This window comes from Pinus tabuliformis, chromosome 3_1, assembly GCF_031772625.1.
Source record: "Pinus tabuliformis cultivar Carrire ecotype Pingquan chromosome 3_1, CPIR1, whole genome shotgun sequence".
Classification (NCBI taxonomy): Eukaryota; Viridiplantae; Streptophyta; class Pinopsida; order Pinales; family Pinaceae; genus Pinus; species Pinus tabuliformis.
This window is the reverse complement of record NC_142301.1, coordinates 356,247,950-356,269,083: the sequence shown is the minus strand read 5'-3', so window position 1 is coordinate 356,269,083 and position 21,134 is coordinate 356,247,950.

The following is a 21,134-nucleotide window of genomic DNA, read 5'->3' as shown; positions in this document are numbered from 1 at the left end:
GTAGATGTTCAGTATATTGCTGGTTAGTATAGACTTGATTCAGAAGTTTTATGTTTCAGTAGTTTTGAAGGTATACGTAGGTTTGATTAAAGGAAGTAGTGTATACACGTAGGTTAGGTTCAGTAAAGTAGTGTATACATTCTAATGCATGATCTTTGAGGTTGTAGTTGGCTCTGAATGATGATGCATGTTTTTAGGTTCATCACAATGTCCTGGTGACAGTGATCTGACTGTTTAGATTAACTGATTATTGCTTGTTGCAATTTGAAAGTTCTAATGGGTCAAGTATGAAAATTTGATGAAATGAGGCCTTCATGTATATTGTTGTGTGCTAGGAGCATCCAGTTTGAAAATTTATGAAACGGGGTCCTTGGAAGAAGAGAGAAGGTCGTAGCCTTTTGTAGGTCGGCACCTACATACTAGTAAACACATTGGCTAGTACAAGAGCTAGGGGGTTGCATATCCCTTCTAGTGGAGGTGGGTGCCTGCGTACTGGTATGAATCTTCACTAGTACAAGATTGTAAATATATTTTCTTATTATTGAAAGAAGACATAGATGACAACAATAGGTGGTTTTTTCCTGCATTAGGTTTCCACCTTAAATCTTGGCGTTCATGTGTGTTTCTTATGTGTGATTGTTTATTATGGTTTTACACATTGTTTAACAAGTTATTGATTTACCGATTAAAGATCAACACATGATAAACTGATTAAATCATAACTTATCTAGGTATATGCTGGTTTCTCTAATAATAGTAGTGTGTACATGCTAGTTCACTTCACAGAAGTAGCGTATATAAATCTGTTTGGGAAATGAAAAAATATTGAATTGATAATACTCATTCACCCCCCCCCCCATTGTTTAACAAGTTACTGATTTACCCATTAAAGATCAACACATGATAAACTGATTAAATCATAACTTATCTAGGTATATGCTAGTTTCTCTAATAATAGTAGTGTGTACATGCTAGTTCACTTCACAGAAGTAGCGTATATAAATCTGTTTGGGAAATGAAAAAATATTGAATTGATAATACTGATTCACCCCCCGCTCTCAATATTATTTCCAAGAATGTTTACGAGAAATAAATCATACTTCGTCAACTTATTTTGGAAATATTGATGTAATATTTTCAAGTGACTTGTTCCAAGCACAATCGATCAAAGATTCTCTAATTTTTGAGCAACCAATTTTAGCAAGAAAAAAAATAGTATACGATTTCTGGAAGGAAAAAGTCAAATGTATGAATTACGTACCACAATGTGTGAAAAAAAATAACAAATTCATTGAAATCCTTAACAAAATGTGAGTGAATCAACAATCTGATAAAGGAATAAAATATATAAATGATAAGTGCTATAGACCTGCTCCACTAGATCCATTGTTTCCATACCTATTTTATAGAAACAAGGATACACAAGAATAATGAAAAAATGTTATCTCATGTGAATGAGGAGCTAATATTTCTTGATGCATTTGATGAATCTCACAATATGGAAATAGGCTACGTAGTTGTTGATGGTGTTGGACCCACCAACATTTAGGGGATCCCCCTGATATGAAGTCCCAACTAGACCTCAAATTGTTTGGAGTAGGAGTCCTAGCAATGGGTGGTAGTGTAATGCCTTGACCGTGGTAGCACGCAGAGGTAAGTATGATAAATTTAGGTGAGAGCAAGTGTGTGACCCTGCGGAGAGTCAAGTTCGATGCGTGGAGGTTCTAACACATAGAGGGGAAAAGGAAGTGCACCTCTTAGAAGCCTGTATTAGTATGCAACTTGAAAGGAACACGCAAGCAGAATGACACCACAAGCTAAAATGTGGAATAGTCCAAAAATTAAAGTGACGGGTTAATCCAACAACACACATTCAACATGATTTGTACAATTTCATACAAGTAATTCATAAGCAAATGCGTAAGTTAAACAACATACATTTCTAAAGCAACCAGAATAGCCCAACTACAATAACAACATATTCATGAAAGTGTGTTGGATTTGATATTATTATTATAAGTGAATGTTCCATCCATACATACACCATTAATGCCCACTAGCCCCAATAGTGTAACATTACAGTCAAGAAAACCTGCTCCTCCAAATAATTATACTTGCTCTACGTTGTGGAGAATCCAAGGCTTGCCAAAATACTCCCAAGCCTTCCCTAAGCTTAAGCCTAGCCAAAATCTTGGCTCCCAAAATCTTGTTCTATGAGTTATGAGGTTCTATTTATAACAAAGGGTGGGGTGACCCTTGACATTCCATTTTGTGCTCATTGACTATCCTCATGACTCTTAAACTTATTTATAAATAATTCATTACATAACATGATTATATTTGACATTCCACTAATGACATTTGGAATTTCACTTACAACATATATACAAATAATATTACAATTTCCACATGTACCCATGTAAGACAAAATAGGCTAGATACAACCTAATAAGACAGAAAACTATGATTCTGAAGTTTGGGGAAAGGCCAACTCTCGGTCACATATTTATGGCAAGCTCGGTACTATGTGATGATGTCCCCAAACTTCTTGATGGTGTCTTTCTGATAGTGGATTCTTGCCTCCATGGCATCCGGGTATATGGTTTCGGAACTTGTGTCCAACTCATTCTAAAGCATGTGCAGCATGGTGTTGACCATGATAGGACTACCAATGTGCTTCTGCATGTTATGTGCACTCAGCTCCAAGTCATCCCTAGTGGCCTCTCGCCTTAGTTTCTCCATGTACTCATTGATATCTAGCCAGACTTGGTTCATGGGTCTAGCTTTGGTAAGGGAACCGATTGATGGGATCCTCTGCATTCTCACCATGACATCCAAACTATTCTACGACTGTGCATATGAGGCTTGTATGCTGTTGAGAATCAACATCTGGAGATTTTCTTTCTCCATCTCTACCTGTAGCTTCATCTTATTTGCTAAGTGAAGCGAGGACCCTTTTTACCGCATTATCCACTTATGTACATGGGCGATGGAAACATGTATGTTATTGAGAGTTTGGAAAAACTCTTTGCTCCATTGTTGTTGTTGGGTGAGGTTTTTAAGCATATCTTAGACACCTCTTTCCCCATTTTTGATCATTCTCTCTCCATAAACCTATGGAATTTATGTCCTAATTACCATTTTCCCTGGTTATAAGAGAAATCCATTCTCAACATATTATTTTTCCATATTTCGTTAAATATCGAATGAAGTGATGTATTTTTGAGATGGCTAACCAAGGTAATTATGGAAGAAGTTTTCTGGCTATTTTTCTTTCAATTGTTGCCTACAACTAAGGACTAAGGATGAGAAGATGTTGTTGTTACTTGTTGTTAGACTTCGAGGATTTTTTGTTACAATCTGAAGTTTTGCTATTACACCTTGAGTTACTGTTATACTGCAACTGCCAAAGACCATGGTTGCTGTCTTCAAAGACAGTTGGAAAGAATCATGAATTATCTATGGACGATCAAATTATCTAAGTAGTTATGATTGTGGAGATGGCGTAACTTGAATTGGTATTTTATTGGGAAACTATTTGTAATGCTTTGTATTTTTCCCTTAATATTGATAAGCATGCGAATCATGAGATTCTCATGACCGAAATGTTCCCTAACATTTGGGGCTTGTAAAATTTATAAAAGGGTTTGGTTCCATGAAAGGGAACGATAACACAGGAATAACATCGACATTTTGATCTTGTAATTTCTAGTCATTTTGAATACAAAACACTTCTGGTGATATTCATACAGATCTCGTGTTGAGTTTTTAACCAGTTTCCATTTTATCCCTATGCCCTGGTAGGGAGGAGGGGCCCTCCTCTTTAGTAGGGATTACAGTAGTAGAAGATTAGTTGTTTTGGTTTGTCTTTCTTTTAAGTGTGGATTCAATAATGTTGTTGTATGAATTGTAGTATTGATGCACTTTTGTTTTCAAATTCATTATATGTTGTTACACATGATTGGTTAGAACTATAATATTTAATCAGCTAATGCAATTTTATTAATGATGTGTGGCGCACATGTTCTTTGAGAAAAACATGAAGCATGATTAGTGAATTTCATTCTTGTATAATGTCTTTTTAGTTTCTACATGAGTGCTTTAAGTTCTGGAATTGTGTTCAATGACATTTTCTTTCATTTATTTCCATGGATATTGTGTATCGGCATAGATAGTGTAGAAAACTTTGAAATAAAAGAACTTACCCTGGTTGACAATTAAATTCTTGTGGTTTAGTCAAATTAAATAGTGATTAAACTGACACAACATTTTGGCATCATTGCCGAGGAAGGTAGTTGATGATACAGTCAGCTAGTGTGTTTTGTTAGTATAGTGTTTCTAGTGCACAGGTGTTGGGCGGTTATATGAGAGGTAAGAACCTGCGCATCACTCTAACATACCTGAGAAGTCTCACCACTATGATCATTAGAACATTCACGGTGTGTTAACTTTTGAATTTCCTTTTTTAGAACTATCCTTAGTCTTACAGATGTTGGGCGGTAAGACGAGAGGTAAGAACCTACGCATCACTCTAATATACCTGAGTGTCTCACCACTATAACAAATGAGGCACTTCGAGTGTGAAATAATTAGAAATAGGGTCCACGTGTAGAGTGTATGAATAGAAGAGACACGAAACATAACAACTCTAATAAACCTACAGGAAAAAGGAGTCATAAAAGGAACAAGAAAAGAGTAGATTTAGGGAGGAAAACATTCATTCAGAAATTAATTTCAAAATTAGAGAGAGAAAGTCAAATTCACAGAGGGATAAAACAAAATAGTACCGCAGAAATTTGTTACTCCCATATTAAGGTCATGAGCATCTGGTTCCTCCATCTTAGGACCTCATCATCCTCAAACTAGTATACGTACTCCCGGAACTGTAGATTCAGTTCGAGAACAACATAGAGAAACTAGTGGCCAGGGATTTGAATTTGAAGGCCAAGGGGAAGCTAGTGAGGAGCACTTAGAGCCAGAATTGGAAATACATTATTTTACTTATCGATACCCATATCTAGGCAGTGTAGTGACACAGCCAGCCCTAGAGCAACCTGTACAATCATCACAAGGATCTTCATCCACAGGACACCTACCTCAACGATATTTGGGAGAGGACTCATAAAAAAAATCGGGGAATCTACAATGGAAGACAATAGCAACAACAACAACAATAACAATACTAGGACTGATGCCACTGTTACCACGTTTGAATTCCTAATAGGTGATATAAAGGGAAAAGCTCCCATGAAAAACATTCCCTTATCAACACTTCTATATTTTCAAGGAATGACTGTAGAATATCCTGATATATTATTGTTTGAATTTGATGTCTTGTGTAGGAGCTATGATTATACTTTGGATGCTCAGAAGCTAAAATTGTTCCCTGCTACTCTAAAGGGAGCAACATTAAGATGGTTCATGGGACTGGGCTCTACTACTATTTGGACATGGGGAGAGATGAAAACTACCTTTCTGTCAAAATACCAAGACTATTGTTGGACCAAGGACTTGAGGGAATAAATATTCAAGGTGACACAAAAATAAGAAGAAATCTTGGAGGATTATGTGGAATGATTCCACTATAATCTACAAAGATCTAAGCATAGTGATTTGGATCCTGAAATCCTGAAAACTATATTCATACAGGGAAAGAGAGATGACTTCCTGGATACATTAAATATACAAGGGAAGGGAGATATATCTCAAGAATCATTTTAGGATATAATAAAACTCTACTTAAGATGCTTGAGAGGATCATCACGAGGAAGAAGCATGACATGGTATGCCTCCATTCGAATACAAAAATCTACAAATAGAGGTGTGACCAGAGCCAAGATCGATAACCTGTTCGAGAATCTTAAGGTTGACCTCCTTAGTACTTTATCTACCCAAATGAAAACTGCACAAGTAAAAAAGGTACAGGATGAAGCTGAGAAATCTTTGGCTATATTCTACCCGGAATGTAAGGATGAACATTCCTTAAGGTATTGTAAATTCGAGAGCATAATCTTGTGCAACATTTGTGATTTGGAGCATTCTATACGCTATTTTCCAGAGCTTCCCAGACTGAAAGCAGTGCTCAAGGAATCAAGTGAGGAAGTCTATTCCTTCTACTTCATTGCAAGAAGCCTTGGAAGCCATGACAAACATGTATGTCTCAATATTTTTCTTTTAATCCATGGAATAATGTATATAATGCACAACAATTTCCATGGAAATATTCCTCTCCTCCTCCAGCTCAGTTTTCCTCACCATGGAACCAATGGTCTCCCTCTCCACCTTTTCAATACCCTCCATCTCATCCATATTCTTGGCCCAAAAATTGGAGAGAAAATTCTTTAGGTCTATCCCCTTCTATGTTACCAATGCAACAACAATTGCAGCTTCCACCTCTCTCAACACTTGCTGCTACACCTCCCATACGACCCCAATTACCTATACAACCTAATCCTAACCGAAATAATAAGGTAGCCTAGGCTTTAGAAGCTCCTAATTTCTTCCAAACTTACTACATCACTCCCATTGAATGTAATGAAATCCATCTATGATCGGGAAAAGCAGTAAAAACCTCTCCTATAATCACCGAGGAAGAATTTGAATCTCCTAAGGATGGTCCCACGGGCTCTCATGAGACTACTACAACATGTCAAGGTGATGCTATTACACCTATAACACCTAACCCGAATAATGCTGGTACAGTTGTATCAGCTGACACAATTGTTACAGTAACTAGGTACCCTTCATATCCACAAAGATTATCAAAAACTAGGATGAATTCAGAACCTGACTCTGATTTTCTCAGAGAGTTGAAAAATCCAAACATTAGGATTCCCCTGCTGCAAGCTATCAAGGATGTTCCCATCTATGCAAAAACAGTAAGGGACCTGTGTGTTAAAAACCTAGAAGGAAGCCTAAAGACCCTATCACTATCCATGTGATGGGGAAATTATCAGAATTAATGATTGGTCACTCTCCATTGACTAAATATAATGATCCAGGGAATCCTACAGTTACCATTTACATTAATGAGATGCCCATCCCAAATACACTATTTGATTTAGGGGTAGTAGTTAAAGTAATGAATAAATAAGTCTTTACCATCCTAGGTTTGCATGGGCTGAGACAAACACCCACCATACTTGAACTAGCATATAGATCCTCTGTTAAACCGGAAGGGGTATTAGAATACATAGTTATTACAGTGGATTCCTAGACATATCTAATAGATTTTCTTATCTTGCAACCCAAATCAAATTTAGGGGGGCATCCCTTGATCCTGGGAAGACCCTGGTTGGCCACTGTAGATGCATTTATAGGTTGTAGGTTAGTCTATATGACAATTTCAGATGGTAAGGCTATGAAAAACATCGGCCTTTATCAACCTGCAAAGCCAAGTAGGGAGTTGGGAAACACCTTATGGGATGAGTTTGAACCTGAATTAGATAACTCCCAGCCACTTCTAACCCTCGGTAAAGCCCAATAATTTAAGGATGAGATAGAAGATGATATTATAAATGGTTTTATCAGTAATCCTCTTTCTGTTACTTATAATGAGGACTCCAGGGAGGAAGAGGTTGTGGAGGATTTGAGCTCTGAACATATGAAGAACACTTTAAACATCAAGAGTGACCTGATTGAAATATAACCAGGTAAACATTTGAATCTTAACTTGAACCTAACTCCGGAACAAAACAAAATGGTGTTATAGTTGTTATAGAAGTATAAAAAGGCATTTGCATGGATGTTGGCTTGAGGGGGCCTGACCTAGGTTCAGAGTTAATTAGCAAAACAAATCCTTGTACTATTAGACCTTTCAGAAACAACCCATGGAGCGCGAACTGAGGTCTCACCCTAAGCAGTATGGGGGGATGCTCGAACCAAGTTTTTGCACCCTTGAGATGTCTGAGGGATCGGTTTAGTCCAACTATGAATACCTTTGTGCAAGTTACTTTGCACGTTGTCCTGACCTGCGAGACCTTCGTGATCTGTTATAATCACCTTTGCGTAGCCCTAACCAGGGGCTTAGGTGATTTCACACTGCCCTAGTAGTGATCTACACTACTTCACCAAGTTACATCACATATCTTACTTATCTTCTTATAACAGTTAGCTATCTTCGCATAAATAGATACCTTATCTTATATTCACTTTATAAACACATTCATATAAGTTCGCACATCATATAAACAATAGAAATGCAATTTATATCCGATACATTCAATGCACAAGACACGAAAAAGATACAGAGAAATGATGTAAAACTTCTCTTTATTACTTCTCCAACGGTTTGGTTACAGATTCGACTCGCCCTGTGCACTCAACTGTGGAATACTAGGCCTCTACTCACTTAGCTGCAGAGCCTTCTCCTACTCTACAACCCAAAGACTCAACTCTACACTTAGATAAGACTCAATTCTTCATTATTCATTCATGACTATCCTTCTGCCCTTTACAACTTAGAGCCTTGCTTTATTTATACAATCCCATGGTCCGCGAACCATGGGTATATTTCTAAGGACAACATTACATTACAAAAATGAGGGTGGACAACCCTATAACTCATTTACAATATTCGTGCTCCGCACCCACAAAACACGGAGTCTTTACATCAGATTTGGTCAAAATCTGGGCTTTAAGCCCCAAAACTTGCCTTGGGGGATCCCGCGCCCAACAGGCCCCCAACACAAACATCGCAACTTTCCCTCAAGTCACTCTATCGGTACAGAGATCTTCACGTGGAGACCTCCCAACTCTGCCCGAACTGCAGCAAGATTGACAACGCACTTAGAAACTGCCTGTTGTACCTCCTGCACGTGCTGTTCAGAGATTGTTGTATCTAAACTACTTCCTTGTATCTGCTCCTGTGTTTCTTGCATCTGTTTATAGTCCTGTGCCTCCTTTTAGCTACCTAGAGTGCTAAGACTGTGCTTCGGTGGGCTAGTTAGATAGTCGGGCCACCCGTGTATGGCTTCAACCAACTGCCATTCACTCTTCCTAGGAAAGGTTCTCCATTTAACTTTACCAACTACATCGCACATTTTACCAACTGTATCGCACAACCATCTGTGATCCCCTTAATAACATATGGTCCAATCCAAGGCATCAAACTGATCAACTCTCAACGGTAGTCCCCAAATTTGTCAACGTAATCGTGCGCATCCTGTTTTATCACCATAGTTTTCTTATCAAGAAAGTCCTTCTTTATTCCTTCCTCAAGCTTCTTGACTTCTTCTTCCACCATGGCACTTTTCTCCCTCAACTGAACTCTTTCATTCATGAGTGTTTGGAGCATAAGATCACCTTGCTGAATCTCTTCATCAGGTCCCAAGCGTTCTTCTTCAAGTTTCTTGAAATGCGTGATCCCTTCTTCCAAGGCTCTGCAATCCATCATATCCACTGGTGTTGCTATGCACGGACTAGGCATGATATACTCCATCAGCATTACAACGTTCACTCCATAGGTCAGTCTAGAAGGCATCTATTATGTCAGTTTCTTTCATGTTGTCCTATAAGCCCATATGACTGCTGGTACACACAGGTCCCAATCACTTCACTGCACATTAAATGACTTGTTCAGTGCTTCACACACTTCGTTAAATGCTTCTGTGTGGATAACCTTCTGCCTACTCGTCTCTCCACATTTTGTCATTCCATCTTGAGGAACCGTTCACACATTTTCCCCCCCAACACATGCTTATTGACCGTATTTCCCATCATGCAGTTCATGTGTATCCACACAAGTTGTTTACCATATGCCTGTACCCACATAGATAGAGGCGCATGTGGACCATCCTGTCCATTGTATTTATTCGCCAATCACACTATAGGTTTCCCAAACTGTGGGCACAACATTTCTCGACATGCGCACCACTCTTCAAAGCTTCCTTTGTGCATATCCCACCACCTTGCAGGCATAGCGCGCAGTACCTAATTCAAGGCTCGGAAATGTTGCTTTTTTGGCACCTCCCTTTCGAATCTATCCAAGAAATCATCTACCTCACCTAATCCATTATAAGTAGGGATATCTCTCAATTTTGTTGATACGCAACACATTGACCTTGTCATCATGTTACAATTAAGTGTGGTTACCTCGTGTAACCAGTTCTGCCATCATTCTATCTCCTCATCTGAATTTGAAGTGCAGGAGCTTCCGCACTCCGATGATGTTCATCCATCCGTGGTGGGATTCACCCAGTCTTGCTCTCGCATGGTTATCTTGTAGATGCAGTTCAAATTGTCATCACTTTCATAGTCGTACACCTGCTCTGTATAGCGCGATCCCTCAACAGGGTCAAAGGGTATAACTATGCACAGAGACTTCTTCTCAAAAATCATCTTGTGCTTCTTTAGGTTAATCACCCTATTCATGTCAGTGGCCTAATCAATTCCTAAGAGCGTGGGGTAGGGATTGCTATCATCAACAATCTCTATCACTTCAAAATATGCTAGTGAACTTGCTCCAGCAATGTCCATGGTGATTCCATACAATCGCACCATGGGTAGTATCTTCTGCTGGTTTTCCATTCACAGCTGAATAGGAGACCACTGCAATGTAGGCCTCCCCATGTACTACCATGTCCACTTTGGCAGAACGTTCATGTCCGATCCTAAGTCCATAATTACTTGGTCCACGTCATATTCTCCAATCTATGCGGTTAGCATCATTTCTCTCCCCGTTCTTGTATATGCTTTCCAATATTCTAGACTACGCACAGTTCTTCTGGTGCAGTCCTAGCACATATGTTAATGAGTTCATGTAGTCCCTTTACAGCCTTACTTTCATGCAGTAGCTTCATGCATGTTTCCAGGAATGTCGTAAGCATAGATGGGTCCATTTCCGGCTCAGGTCTATCTTTGATTCCTAAAGTGGAGGCATCGGCGAAGCTCTTCTGAGGTTCCATGAAGGTTTCCTTACGGCACTCCAAATCAAACTCCACTTCCTTCGCCAGAGCTTTGCGAACCTAGGTACTATCTTTGGGTTGTTTTCCTTTATCATCTCTCATCGTAATTCCACTTCGGAGCATAATATTCACATTCGAATCTTCCTCGTGCAGCTCAGCCCTCATCATCTACAGGTTCTGAGTAGGGGGAGGTGGTAGTGCTCCCTTGTCGCATATCCTAGCTATCAGCATAGGACAATCCTCCATCTCATGATCAAACAAGGTACAACATAGACATGATGGGTGTGTTGGATTTTTAGAATGAGCATAATGTCCTGGCCCTCCGCAATTGTAGCATTTCAGCTGTCCGCGACCTCTTCCAGGTCCTCCTCCACCTCGACCTCGTCCACGCTGCTGAAATCTAGTTTGTGCCATCCCTGCACTCAGGTCTAGGGGCCATGATTTGGCCTGAACTCTGTAGGTGGGAGTTCTATCCATTATTAACTCATAGCTTCTACAATTTCACTCATCGTGTCCAAACGATCTGCAAAAATTACATAACAGTTGTTGCAAATTCTACGTGTACTTCTGTAACAAATGGCAGTTTGCCATAGCATGCTTTCCTCCTATTTGACAAATCACGCACCATAAAGCAGGTGCCACGCTAGGTCTTTCTTACGCTTCCGCCCTCAATGACATTGGTCCTCCTCCCACGAGGTAATTCATGAACACCAGGCAATGGTCCTTCTCATGACCATGACCCTTACATTTAATGCACCATACCTCTTCGCGCACTTCTGGTCGAGCTGCCATGTCCTATTTCAGACTCTGCATTTCAAGGCATAAGTTTTTCAATTATGCGTGGATCTACTGGACTCCCAAATTAGGATCCTGTATTGGCGTTTCATGCAACCCCATTTTGATCTCCAAGGCCTCTGATTGAATGCACTTCTGACTTCGGCCTGCTAAATTCCTTATTTAACACAATTTGGATATCCACGATCCTCATATTCGGATTGTCATTAGAATGCTTGATATACTAGGTCAGCGCGTGGTCCAGCAGGGCACTAACCAATGTCGCTTTCTTTATATTGACATCTATAACTCCCTTCACTTCCCATACAACTCTTATCACGAACCAAAACTGGTTCGGATCCTCATTTCCTACTCCCTTGAACACAGGCAACTTTATCGTGCTTGCCATGTTGGCTCACGATGGTTGTGGAGGTGGTACGGGTGAAGATGGAGGTGAAAAGGCAGTGAAGTTGGTGGCGATGTGGGTAGGGGTGGTATGCGAGGAATCCTTTGCCTTATAAAATGGATCGTACTTCATGGAGAGACCTTTGCAAGCTCTCCCTCATCCCCTTGCGAAGGTGAAATCAAAGGGCTATTCTTTGGTCCCTTACTTCCTTCGTCTCTATAGGTTTTTCCACTTTGCGTAGCTTCGAACATCAAGGTAATTTCATAACCATATTTTCACACAATAGCATTTTAATCCAAGTATTCAGAGACTTCATGTACTTACCTCGCGGTCCTTTGAGGAAGCATCGCTTTGCCTCGTTATAGCTAACTGAAGTATCTACCACGAACTCAGTAATGAATCCTCCTATAATTTGATTGAGCCAGCGATCAACATCATGTGCAATATTATCCTCCGATGCTTCCAATCTATGCACCAACTCTGGGGTCCACACAATAGGATTGTCAAGTTTCCACCTTCCTTGGCTATCTACTAGCTTCGTGATCCACTTGTACAACTCAATAGGGAAAGATGCAAAGAAGATTTCATGGATCTCTATGTACAGGTAGTAGTCTAACCACTCTTCTTTTGTTAGTCGAGGATTCCTGTTATCCTATGCTGCAAACTCATGAATTCTCCTATCCAACCAACCTTCAATTTCCTTCTTAGTTGGATTCTAATGATATGACATGAGACATCTCTATGCAGATTTTGGTCTCGACAATGGAACCATTTGTTGTCTTGAGGGGGCTTCACCCAGGTCCAGAGTTAATTAGCCAAACAAATCCCTATACTACTGGCCCTTTCGGCAATAGCCTGCGGAGCATGGATTGAGGTCTCACCTGAAGTAGTATGGGGGTATGTTGGAACCAAGTTTCCGCACACTTGTGATGTCTAAGGGGTCAATTTAGTCCAACTGTGACTATCTTCACACAGGTTACTTCACGCGCTGTCCTAAGCTACGAGACCTTCGCGATCTGTTATAATTGCCTTTACGCAGCCCTAACCAGGGGCTGAGGTGATTTTGTGCTTCCCTAGCAGCAATCTGTGCTACTTCCCCAAGTTACATCGCGTATCTTACTTATCTTCTTATAACAGTTAGTTATCTTCACGCAAAAAGATACTTTATCTTATATTAACTTTATCAACAAATTCATATAAGTTCGCGCATCATATAAACAATAGAAATGCAATTTATATCCGATACATCTAATGCACAAAATAGGAAAAAGATACAGAGAAATGATGTAAAAATTCTTTTTATTACTTCTCCAATGGTTGCAGATTCGACTTGCCCTGCGCACTTAGCTACAGGGGTCCGCGCACTCAGTTGCGTACTACTAGGCCTCTACGCACTCAGCTACAGAGCCTTCTCCTAGTATACAACCCAAAGACTTGACTCTACACTTAGATCAAACTCAATTCTTCCTTATTCATTCATGACTATCCTTTCATCCTTTACAACTTAGATCCTTGCTCTATTTATACAATCCCATGGTCCACGGACCATGGGTAGATTTCTAAAGATGACATTACATTACAAAAATGAGGGTGGACAACTCTATGAATCATTTACAATCTTTGCACTCCACGCCCACAAAACACAGAGTCTTTATATTGGATTTGGCCAAAATCTAGGCTTTAAGCCCCAAAACTTGCCTTGGGGGATCCCGCACCCAATAGTGGGATTACACAGATATGAAAGGAATTCATCATAGCCTATGCACCCACCATATCTACTTAAAAGAGGGTTGAAATCTAGTTATACAGCCACAATGACTTATGAACCCAACTCTTAAGGAGGTCATCAAAGAAGAATTACAAAAATCCTAAATGCTAACTTCATTTATCCAATTTCTGATAGTTAGTGGGTATCCCAACTTGTCATTGTCCCTAAAAACAATGGAAAGTGGAGATTCTGTGTAGACTATAGCGAACTCAACAAGGCCACCCATTAAAAGGACCATTTCCCTTTTCCATTCATAGACCAAGTCCTTGATACCTTGTCTGGAAAGAAATTATTTTCATTCCTATATGGGCTTAGTGGTTACAATAAGATACAGATTTCCCCAGAAGATCAGGATAAAACCACCTTTACTTGCCCTTGGGGAACCTTTGCATACAAAGTTCTTCCTTTTGGACTCTGTAATGTGCCAAAAGCTTTCCAAAGGGTGATATTGGGAATATTTTTAGTTCTGTTACATGATTGTTTTGAAGTATTCATGGATTACTTTACACCTTATGACGAAGCCTTTGAAACAACATTAGTTAATCTTGAAAAAGTACTAGAACGATGTATACAAACTAATTTTTCTTTAAGTACAGACAAATGTCACATGATGATGAATGAAGGAATTGTACTGGGACATTTTATCTCTGTTGATGGAATTAAAGTAGACCCTGCTAAGATAGAGGTAATTCTGAAAATTCCAGTTCCCAAAACACAAAAAGAGGTACGCATTTTTTTGGGACATGCAGGGTATTATAGAAGGTTCATAGAATTTTTTTCAAGAATTGCATCCCCTTTATTTTCTCTACTGTTAAAGATGTGGAATTTGTTTGGACAGGGAAATGTGAGAAAGCCTTTACAAAATTGAAAAAGTGTGTATCAGTAGCCCCTGTTTTGCAAGGACCAAACTGGAGTTTTCCGTTTCATATAGCCACAGATGCATTTGATACTGTTGTGGGAGTTGTGTTGGGTCAACTGGAGGACATAAAACCTTATGCCATCTATTACATAAGCAAGAATTTGACCCCAGCTGAACTAAATTACATGGTGACAGAAAAATAATTTCTTGTAGTAGTGCATTCCATCAACAAATTTTGACACTACATTACAGGATATCAAGTGTTTGTACACACTGACCACTCTGCCATTCATTTTCTAATGAATAAACCAATCACTAATGGTAGGGTTACACATTGGTTATTGTTGTTATAGGAATTTGATATAACAATCCTAGATAAACCTGGGAAAGACAATGTAGTGGCTGATTTTCTTTCTAGGTTGACTATTGGTGATGAATGCATGCCTGTTGAAGATTCTTTTCCCGATGAATATATTTTTTCTATTTCAACTCACTCACCATGGTATGCAGACATAGCTAATTATCTTGCTGCAGGAAGACTCCCACAACACCTATCCTCACACAAGAAGAAAAGAGTTGTTCAACAAAGTGCAAGATACTCTTGGATTGAAGGAAACCTCTATCACACTGGGTTAGATCATCAGATTAGATGTTGTGTGAGGGAGGATGAAATCTTTGATATCCTTAAAGCTTGTCATGAAGAACCTTGTGGGGGGAACTTTGTAGATAAAAGGATAGGGTATAAGGTGCTTTCAACAGGGTACTATTGGCCTACTATATTTCAGGACACAAATAAATTTGTGAAAGGATGTGACAACTATCAGAGAATGGGTCAACTGCTCCAGTAAGATGATATTCCGTTGCACCCTCATATAGTTTTAGAACCATTTGAGAAGTGGGCCTTGGAATTTGTAGGGATAATTAATCCTCCATCCTAGTCTACATAAATTATGTCACAAAGTGGGTTCAAGCAAAGGCATTAACCAGAGCATCATAACAGGCTTTTTCAAACTTTTTGTTTGAGGACATTTTTGTTCACTTTGGGGTTCCTTGGGAAATAGTGATAGACGAAGGGCCATAATTCACATCTCATTTGATCCAGAAGCTAATTGAGAAATAAAAAATCTGTCATAGGATTACTTCACATTATCATCCACAGGAAAATGGCTAACTAGAAAGCACCAATAAGGTTATTAAAGGGAATTCTTACCATGTTTGTGGCCAACCACTGTAGGAATTGGGTTGATAAATTGCCAGAAGCGTTGTGGGAATACAATACTACATGGAGGAACACTATGGGATCCTCACCATATGAATTAGCGTATGGTAAAAATCCTTTGTTTCCCATAGAGTTCGAAATAAATACACTGAGAACAACACTACAAGTGAATCTAGATTTGGATACAACATAGAAATAATGGTTAAATCAATGAAATGAACTTGATGAGAAGAGGATGGTTTCCTTTCAACAAAAATATATCATCTAGAAGCAGACAGATATGTGGCACGATAAATTTATCAAAAAGAAGGTCTTTTAGAAAGGATATTGGACTCTACTATATGATTCACGATTTAAGGATTTCAAGGGAAACTCTGCACCAAATGGCTAGGTCCTTATGAAGCTGATACGGTATTTGATAAAGGAACTGTGAGTTTAGTCACCATCGACAATGTTAGGATACCATTACTTGCTAATGGGCATCGTCTTCAATTATATCACAAACTAGCTTCAAAGGATTCATTTGTCAACATTATCTCGGAATGTGATCTTCAAATTGTAGGAGCAGGGGAAAGTTCTTCTATGCTACCAGATTTTTAATCCTCAATAAATGTAACAACTAAAAACCAACTTTGTTGGTGGCTAATACACTGAGAAAAAGTAGAGAAAAGTTAATAAAAGAAAAATTAAAATAAAATAATAATATATAAATAAAAATTTGTCTGTGAAGACCTCTTATAGGGGCACAGATAGATAATGGTAACAGTTGAAAACCACTATGTGGTAGTTGTTACAAGTTTTTTTCTTTGTAATAACATCATCTATTTCATACACGTTATCTTATGCTATTACATGCTTAAGTAGTTTCCTTCTTTCTTTAAACATTTTTCAAAGTATTGTAAATAAGAGCTCTGCTGTAAAGAGTAGAATTAGCGATTACATTTGTTGTTACACCTGTAAGAACTAACAATTTGTAGCAATGAATTGGGCACAATCATTTGCCTTAATAAATGATATCACCAAGATGATGCCGCCAGAATAAATGACTTAATAAACATGTTGCTTCTGGAATCAATCATGTCACTAGTACTTTTCTGCCACATCACCGCCGATGAGTCATTCGAAAGGTATATTGATTTTCTTTATTTAGCGTTTATGGAAATTAATATCATTTTCCATCTGAACATTAAAACTTGAGGGGAGGGTGAATCATTTCGCAATCTGTAATTTAAATCGGACTTAAAGTGACAAACCTTGTAATCATTGGCAAATCCTACAATCATTATCATCTTTTTATGTCAATCGTGCTATAGGTTTAAATTAAGTTTAAGACATATTTCCACAACCCTAGATTAACAAGGAGACCATAACACATCATATGATCCCCTGATCCGACATCACTAGTTTTATTTCCTTGCTTTTAATACGCCAATATCTATCCTAATGAAGCACTACATCTTGATTTCATAGAATTCTCAGAAGAGCAAGGAGACAGAACAAAAAGGGTATTGTCTGAAGTGGATATGGGAGGAGAAGCGATCAGGCACGAGCCCAATTCAACAAAAACATTAGAGAATTTCCCAGAGGCATGCCATATTTTTAAATATGAAGGATGGTTTGAATTCTTCGAATGACTCAGAGGGTCGTAAGAAATTGTTTCCTTGGAGTTTGCCAAGAATTTGAATAGGAACTAGATGAAGGTCAGGGTGTTGAAGTTAGAAGTCACTAAAGAAGTAATTTCCAAAGTACCATCATTGAAATCGAAAGGAAAAATATGGTTTAACCAGAAAATCAACGATCCTTGCCTCAAGGTAGAATTTTTGCAAGGGGAGGAACAATTGGAGAAGAAGGGCAGGAGAATTGACCGATTGTCACTTCCTCAACCATGGGGATATGTTGCCTTATACATTATCAAATACATTACTTGTGAAGGATGGGCATCAATAGTGTTTAATTATCTTTTCCCATTTTTAAACCATCTTTGATGTAGGCAACTGGTTAACTTTCCATATCTCTTGTTGGGGAACCTGAAGCATATGTCTACCACTGTGAAGGTTGTTTCACATCCAAATAAATTGTGTCACCAATCATGGCCTTATAAAATTAATCATAATGGATGCCCTTAAATGCCAATGCCAAAGATAGGAATATTTAATGGGCGGAAAGATGAGGACTTCATGCTAAAATCAAGCTAAAACCATCGCTTATTCTCCAAAGGAAGCTAGGGTGACTGAAGAGCAAGGAAAATCCTCTGGAAGAAGAATCAAGTGGAGAAATCAACACTAGGAATTGGGATGATAAACTCCTAGGAGGCATACATGACTACATGGAGGAACACTACGAGATTCTCACCATACGAATTAGAATATGGTAAAAATCCTTTATTTTCCCTAGAGTTCGAAATAAATACACTGAGAACAACACTACAAGTGAATCTAGATTTGGCTACAACATAGAAACAATGGTTAAATCAGCTAAATGAACTTGATGAAAATAGGTTGGTTTCCATTCAACAAACATATATCATCCAGCAATAAAGGGCTAAGTGGCACGACAAATTCATAAAAAAGAAGGTGTTTCATAAAGGAGATTGGGATCTACTATATGATTCATAATTTGAGGATTTCAAGGGAAGCTCTACACTAGATGGCTAGGCCCATATGAATTTGATACAGTCTTTGACAATGGGACTATGAGTTTAGTCACCATCGACAACGCTAAGATACCATTACTTTCTAATGGGAATCCTCTTCGTTTATATCACAAAATAGCTTCAAAGGAGTCACTTGTCAAAATTATCTCGGAATGTGATCTTCAAATTATAGGAGCAACGGAAATTTCTCTTGTTCTACAAAATTTTTAATCCTCAATAAGTGTAACAACTGAAAACCAACTCTATTGGTGGTTGATACACCCAAAAAAAACAAGAGAAAAATTAATAAAAAGAAAAAATAAAATAAAATAATAATATATAAATAAAAATATGTCTGTGAAAACCTCTTATAGGGGTACAGGAAGATAATGGTAACAGTTGAAAACCACTATGTGGTAGTTGTTACACATTTTTTTCTTTGTAACAACATCATCTATTTCATACATGTTATCTTATGTTGTTACACGCTTAAGTATTTTCCTTCTTTCTTTAAAAGATTTTCAAAGTATTGTAAATAAGAGTTTTGTTGTAAAGAGTAGCATTAGCGATTACATCTATTGTTACACTTGTAACAACTAACAATTTGCAATAATGAATTGGGCACAATCGTCTGCCTTAATAAATGATATCACCAGGATGCTGCTACCAGAATAAATGACCTAATCATCATGTTGCTACCAGAATCAATCATGTCACCAATACTTTTCCACCACATCACCGTCAGTGAGTCATTCGAAAGGTATATTTATTTTCTTTATTTAACAATTATGGAAATTAATATGATGTTCCATTTGACATTTGAGGATGGTCATCACATTAAAACTCTGAGGGAGGTTGAATCATTTCGCAATCTGTAATTTAAATCAGACTTAAAGTGACAAACCTTGTAATCATTGGCAAATCCTGCAATCATTATCATCTTTTTATGTCAATCGTGCTATAGGTTTAAATTACATTTAAGACATATTTCCACAACCCTGGATTAATAATGATACCATAACACATATCATATGATCCTGTAATCCGACATCACTTCTTTTACTACCCTACCTTTATTGCCCCGATATCTATCTCAACGAAGCACTGCATCTCGATTTCACAGAATTCTTAGAAGAGAAAGTAGATAGAACAAAAAGGGTATTGTATGAAGTAGAGATGGGAGGAGAAGCGGTCAGGCACAAGCCCAATTCCACAAAATAATTGGAGAATTTCTTGGAGACATGCCATATTTTTAAAGAGGCAGGATGGTTCGAATTCGTCGAACGACTCAACGGGTAGGAAGAAACTGTTGCCCTAGAGTTTGCTAAGAATTTGAACAGGAATGAGACAGAGGTCAGGGGGTTGAAATTAGAAGTCACTAAAGAAGTAATTACCAGATTATCAACATTGAAATCTGAAGGGAAAAGATGGTTTAGCCAGAAAATTAATGATCCTTCCCTCAAGGTAGAATTTGTACAAGGGGAGGAACAATTAGAGAAGAAGGATAGGAGAATTGACCGATTGTTGCTTCCTTAGCCATGGGGATATGTTGCCTTATACATTATCAAATATATTACTTGTGAAGGATGGGCAACAATAGCGTTTAATTATCATTTCTCATTGTTAAACCATCTTCGACATAGGCAATTGGTTAACCTTCCATACCTCCTATTGGAGAACCTGAAGCATTTGTCTACCATTGTGAAGGTTGCTTCACATCTAGAAACTTGTGTCACTAATCACGGCCTTATAAAATTAATCATAATGGATACTATAGAATGCCAAGGCCAGAGATGGGAAGCGTTTATGAGCATAAAGATGAGGACTTCATGTTGAAAGCAACTTGAAGCCCTCGCTAATATTCCAAAGGAAACTAGGGTGACTGAAGAGCAAGGGAAATCCTCTGGAATCAGAATCAAGAGGAGAAATCAAGAAGAGCAATCAAGAAGCGTTATGTTTAAGGATTAATCCTTTCTCAGTGTATTATTTTTCCATATTTTGTTAAATATCGAATGAAGTGATGTCTTTTTAAGATGGCTAACCAAGGTAATTGTGGAAGAATTTGTCTTGTTATTTTTCTTTTAGGTGTTGCCTACAAATAAGGACTAAGGATGACCATATGTTGTTGTTACTTACTGTTACACTTCGAGGATTTGTTGTTATAGTCTAAAGTTTTGTTGTTACACCTCTAGTTGTTGTTACGCCACAACTCCCAAAGACCATGGTTGTTGTCTTCAAAGACAATTGTCAAGAAACATGAATTATCTACAGACGGTCAAAGGATATCAACGGTTATGATTGTGGTGATGGTGTAACTTGAATTGGTCTTTTATTGGTAAACTATTTGTAACTCTTTCTATTTTTATATTAATATTTATCCACATGAGAATCGTGATATTCTCATATTGATCTATTCCCTAATTTTTGGGGCTTGTAAAAGTTATAAAAAGGTTTGGTTCCATGAAAAGGGAATGAGAACATAGGGAAAACATCGATATTTTGGTCTTGTAATTTTCAGCCATTTTGAATACAAAACACTTCTAGTGATATTCATACAAATCTCATGTTGAAT